The following is a 6,791-nucleotide window of genomic DNA, read 5'->3' on the forward strand; positions in this document are numbered from 1 at the left end:
ATAACAGAAATGTCGATTTCTAATTAATAATAACAATCATCATTATGATAGAAATGATAATAAATGATAATAATCCAAATAATAATAATAATATCATTTATTTTCAGTCTAATATCATCATCTTTGATGAACAGACTATAAATAAATAAACGAAGTTCTCTGTGTTTGGGTCAGATTTGTTTCTTCAACTTCAGCCAGGATTAATCACATCCAGCTTTTGGGATTTTTGAGATGCTCCCCTCTGGTCGACGGTACAGAAGTATAGGGACGAAAACCAATCGCTTCGCCAATAGCTTTTTCCCCAAAGCAGTCAATGCCCTGTCTCTCGAACAAATCCAGTATGATTCAAGAGAGTTGTGCAATCAACAACCATTTACCTGAAGATCTAGTCATCAGCCCCATCCACATGTAATATGCGGCTTCTGTTCAAACATGTGTGTGTGTGTGTGTGTGTGTGTGTGTGTGTGTGTGTGTGTGTGTGTGTGTGTGCGTGCGTGCATGTGTGAGTGTGCACAAGTTCTTGTATTGATATGCACATGTATGTATACTAAATTATACTGTATGTGTGTCTGTGTATGATTTTCGATTTATGTTTCTACCTTGTTATGTACTACCCCACCCCCCACCGCCTTCCTCCCCGCCACCCCACAATGTTCATTGTGACCCGGGTACACTTCGTGATAAAGATTTATTCTATTCTATTCTATTCTATTCTATTTGTATTTTGATCAGTGAAGCCATCTGCTTCACTTCTCGGTGAATGTGAAGTGTTTTGTAATGTCCAGGTTGTATTTTCAGTTTACATTGTATGTACTTTGAAAAAAAAAACCCCTAACTAGTCCGAACGAAGAGATGAAAAAAAAAAGATAAATAAAAATAAATAAATAATTTGAAAGAAAGAAATCATCACTGTCACCACCACCACCACCACCACCACTTCCATCATCATCATCATGTTTGGTTATCATATATATCTGATGTCTGTCATCTTTGGTTATCATGTATATCTGATGTCTGTCATCTTTGGTTATCATGTATATCTGATGTCTGTCATCTTTGGTTATCATGTATATCTGTTGTCTGTCATCTTTGGTTATCATATATATATCTGATGTCTGTCATCTTTGGTTATCATATATATCTGATGTCTGTCATCTTTGGTTATCATATATATCTGTTGTCTGTCATCTTTGGTTATCATGTATATCTGTTGTCTGTCATCTTTGGTTATCATGTATATCTGATGTCTGTCATCTTTGGTGAGGTTTTCTTGCAAATCTGCTGCTTTTGTCTGTTTAAGAAAACAGCACACACACACACACACACACACACACACACACACACACACACACACACACACACACAAGCAAATAAATAAATAAATAAATAATAAATGAAAAAAACATACAAATGAATGAATAGATAAGCGAATCAGATATCGTCAGTGTTTCGGGTAATCCATCTCGCATTCACTTGCAAGACAAGATGATACAACATTGCAAAACTCTTACGAGATGCAAAGTTCCTAATAAGAAATGAAAGTGAAATGAATTTTAAAAAATATTGATGATAATAATTTCTTCCTTTTTTTTTAAATGAAAAGAACGAAAAAAAAGTATATATACTAGTCTGTAGAAGCACAGAGAGAGAAAACTGGCCAACACACGTCAAAGGGTTCATGTCCGTTTCTGCTTTGTTTTCCGTTTTCTTTCAGGGGAGGTCACAAGAGGAGATCGTGTTCGCGACAGAACGGCCACCCTGAGCATGCGCAGACCCACACTTGATACACCGATAAAAAGGCGGACATCCAATGCCAGCATCCAAGCTGTTGTTTTGTTTTTGGTTTTTGGTTTTGTGTTGTGTTGTGTTGTTTTGTTTTGTTTGGTTTTGAAGTAGTTGTGCGTCGTTTTGATTTTTTTAAATTTTAAACATGATTATATCGTGTTGTTGTTGTAGTGCCCTTTGTATGAGAAATCCGGAGAGGGTCAAGTTCACTTTGTGTTTTGAAATGTTCTGTCCCGAATGACATTGGAATCCAATCCACTCCCCGATTTTTTTTTCCATACATATATATACATCCATGTATGTTTATCCGACTATGTTTATTAATGACACTGAATAATAGTTTACATACTTTTGCTTTGTATATTGGAAAGCATTTCAATTCACCTTGACTTTATTGGCAGTTGCTTCATACGTGGCTATTGATTGATTGATTGATATGGATGCTTATATAGCGCCTATCCTTAGTCGGAGACCAAGCTCTAAGCGCTTTACAAACTCAGGGTCATTTGCACAACAGGCTGCCTACCAGCGTAGAGCCGACTGACGGCTGCCACTGGGCGCTCATCATTCGTTTCCTGTGTCATTCAATCAGATTTCAGACACGCATACATACACACTCAGACAAAAATGTAACGCTTTACATGTATGACCGTTTTGTTTATTTACCTCGCCATGCAGGCAGCCATACTCCGTTTTCGGGGATGTGCATGCGGGGTATGTTCTTGTTTCCACAACCCACCGAACGCTGACATGGGTTACAGGATCTTTAACGTGCGTATTTGATCTTCTGCTTGCGTATACTCACGAAGGGGGTTCAGGCACTAGCAGGTCTTCACATGTGTTGACCTAGGAGATCGGAAAAATCTCCAACCTTTACCCACCAGGCGCCGTCACGGAGATTCGAACCCAGGACCCTCAGATTGAAAGTCCAGCGTTTTATCCATTCTGCAATTGCGCCATAATTGAACAAACCGTCGTGAGTCTCTCCCTCTCTACATTTCCTCTCTCCCAACTGCCTGTAAAATCATGTTATCAACAATGGAAACTATCATAAATCAGTTGGTTGTTCAGTTTGATATATCGTTTATTGTGTTTTGGTTTGGTTGTGCTTTATTCATTACATAGTTGCGTGCATTTTTCAGAAACACGGGGTGCTATTGGAGAATAGTTCTTTACTTCGGCTGGGTTTGCCAGGGCTGCCTTCTGTCCCCCTCACTGTTCATTATCTCAGTGTGTTCATGGAACACATTACGACTAACGTCCTGGAAGAGCAGACCATGTCAGTACAGTCAGCACTGAAGCAAGCACCATCACCAACCTTCGCTCTGCAGATGACGTCGATGACCTAACAGGCATGAGTCACCACTGAAGAACTCGCCAAGCTCGTTGAAAGAATGGATGAGTATCAGTATCAGTATCAGTAGCTCAAGGAGGCGTCACTGCGATCGGACAAATCCATATACGCTACACCACATCTGCCAAGCAGATGCCTGACCAGTAGCGAAACATAACGCGCTTAATCAGGTCTTGAGAAGAAAAAAGGGATGAATAATTAACTGAACAAATAAAGAAGTGAATGGATATTCAAGTATGAAAAAGGAGAGAAAAAAAGATTCTACTACTACTAATAATAATAGTAATGATAATAAATAAATAAATAAAGATGAAATAAAAAGACAATACTGATAATAAAAAAAAAGAAAAGAAAATGTAAAAAAAAATACACGCACACACACACACACACACACACACACACACACACACACACACACACACACACACACACATGACATATGCAACAAACATGCAGTTTCACAGATATGAAAGCACAAACAGATACACATAAACGTACACGAGCCCAGATACACACAGAGAGAGAGAGACAGACAGACAGACAGACAGACAGACAGAGGAATAGATGAAACATCGACTAGACGTGACATGGAAATCAGAGCCGAAATGACGAGGTTACACAAAACACCACGTACTGATAAATTATAAGTGTCCAGGGACTGAAGTTCTCCGTCATAAGCAATAAAGGACTCCAACAAGAAATCCTCTCAAGGATAACAAAGACAACGCCAGCACTGTCCAGACCCCAACAAGAAATCCGCTCAAGGATAACAAAGACAACGCCAGCACTGTCAAGGATAACAAAGACAACGCCAGCACTGTGTAGACCCCAACAAGAAATCCCATCAAGGATGACAAAGACAACGCCAGCACTGTCAAGGATAACAAAGACAACGCCAGCACTGTCCAGACCCCAACAAGAAATCCCCTCAAGGATGACAAAGACAACGCCAGCACTGTCAAGGATAACAAAGACAACGCCAGCACTGTCAAGGATAACAAAGACAACGCCAGCACTGTCCAGACCCCAACAAGAAATCCTCTCAAGGATGACAAAGACAACGCCAGCACTGTCCAGACCCCAACAAGAAATCCCCTCAAGGATAACAAAGACAACGCCAGCACTGCCCAGACCCCAACAAAAAATCCTCTCAAGGATAACAAAGACAACGCCAGCACTGTCAAGGATGACAAAGACAACGCCAGCACTGTCCAGACCCCAACAAGAAATCCTCTCAAGGATAACAAAGACAACGCCAGCACTGTCCAGACCCCAACAAGAAATCCTCTCAAGGATAACAAAGACAACGCCAGCACTGTCAAGGATAACAAAGGCAACGCCAGCACTGTCCAGACCCCAACAAAAAATCCCCTCAAGGATAACAAAGGCAAAGCCAGCACTGTCCAGACCCCAGCAAGAAAACCTCTCAAGGATAACAAAGACAATGCCAGCACTGTCAAGGATAACAAAGACAACGCCAGCACTGTCCAGACCCCAACAAGAAATCCTCTCAAGGATAACAAAGACAACGCCAGCACTGTCCAGACCCCAACAAGAAATCCTCTCAAGGATGACAAAGACAACGCCAGCACTGTCAAGGATAACAAAGACAACGCCAGCACTGTTCAGACTGAGAACTGTGTGGAAGGACGTATAGCATCTGCATCAAACACAAGATTAGCTTCCTTCGTGCATTCTTGCATTCCTTCCCCCTATATACATACAGAATACAGAATACTTCATTATCTCAATAAGAGAAATTTATTTGTGGTGTAAAACACATAAACAATGCACAGAAATCCACAGTCATTCAACATGTATACATAAAAGACATAAAATGTTTAGATGGCAACCCATGTGTACAATAGATAATCACAGTCGATAACAACAACACAACAGAAACCTTTAAAAGGTAACTTAGAGTAAATCATACATACATCATCACAGCCATACATGTGCAACACAAAATCAGTTAAAGGATATGAATAAAACAGGCATGAAATTGCAACTAAAAGTAGACATAAGACATAAAAAGATTATAATAGCAATGCAGTTCAACAATACTTGATTTAAGATGTCACATTCCACATACACACACTCTGGCAAGCTTTTTTTTTTTTTTTTTTTCTTTTTTTTTTTTTTTAATCATAGATCTTATTATCAATTATTGCTGTTTAATAGCTGAATTGAGGTTGGTATGAAGCTTTTTACATGCGAGATGTAGACCCTCACGGTGGATTTGGAAAGAAGACTCGAAGCTATGGTAATGACTTTTTTTTTTCATCGGAAAACACTACACATTAGAGACACTGATCATTATCTTCATGATCAAAATAATGCGTCAAATCTTCAAGTGGCATATCAGTCTGTATGAAGAACTGCAGAGGATGATAAAGAAACAGACACACACGCACGCACGCACACACGCACGCACGTATACACACACACACGCACGCACGCACGCACGCACGCACGCACGCATGCAGGCATGAAAAAAAAAAAAAATATATATATATATATGTATATATATATATATATATATATATATATATATATATATACCAAGGGAAAGAACTCACTGTAAATCAATCTGTCTTCGGAGTAAGCGGTAAGATTTTGCTCCCATAGTATTAAACAAGGTGTGTGTGTGTTGTGTGTGTGTGTGTGTGTGTGCGCGCGCGCGCGCGCGCGGTGTGTGTGTCTGTTGATTTGTCTTTATGGTGGGTATTTAGCTGGTTTTGTTTTTACATATTCTTACCAGGACTAAGTCACCTGTCATTGTCATGGTTTCCAGTCAATGCGCTATGTAATCGCATACCTGGCCACCACTCAACAACTTCGGTCTAGCAGAGGAGACTTGTAGGGAGGCCGGGTGTGAGAATAAAGTGACGTCAACCCGGGACCCTATAACATTATAACTTGCGCGCCGGCGTTACTGAGTCATTTACCCACTTCAGTGGCCACCCGGCGCTGGTACTGACCGGACACTGCATGACTGAACTGCTGTCAGTCCTAGGTCTGGGACACAGATATATATATATATAGAGAGAGAGAGAGAGAGAGAGAGAGATCTAGCTGCAGGTTGCCATGCAGTGGGCAAGACTGAGATTTTCATGCACCACCCATGGACTGGAACCCAGGACCCCAAAGAGCAAATTAGGGATGAGGAGAATGCTGCAGGCTCGGTTTTTATGTCAGCTAGTTCCAAGTTTCGGTGTGCTAAATACTGGGAGAACAAGTGTATGGTCAGTTGTTGTTGATGTTGTTGTTGTTGCTTTGGTTCTTTTTTTAATTGTAGGAAGGGGAATTGCAGTTGAATGTTAGATGGTGCTGGCCCATATATCAAATCCTTCATTCAGTAGCGTATTCCAGGGGTAATCAACTTAATTGGCTTGAGGTTACTGGCATGTTCAGTTCAGTGGGCAATTGGTGCCAGTAGGGTGAAGTCATATTCATACTCGGTGTTTTTCAGTCGATAAAAAAGCTTCGTCCCTCTTTTTTCCAAGCTTACAGAGTTTGTAACTGAAATGATTCGACATAAAACAGCGTGTTGTGCCCCATGTGTTTATGAATTCAAGACAAAGACCTTTTTACACGGTCTTCAAGACAGTTTTCAGTTTCGCGGGTTTCCCATCAGTGGAGGCGTCACTGT

Source organism: Babylonia areolata, chromosome 23, assembly GCF_041734735.1.
Source record: "Babylonia areolata isolate BAREFJ2019XMU chromosome 23, ASM4173473v1, whole genome shotgun sequence".
In the NCBI taxonomy this organism is placed as follows: Eukaryota; Metazoa; Mollusca; class Gastropoda; order Neogastropoda; family Buccinidae; genus Babylonia; species Babylonia areolata.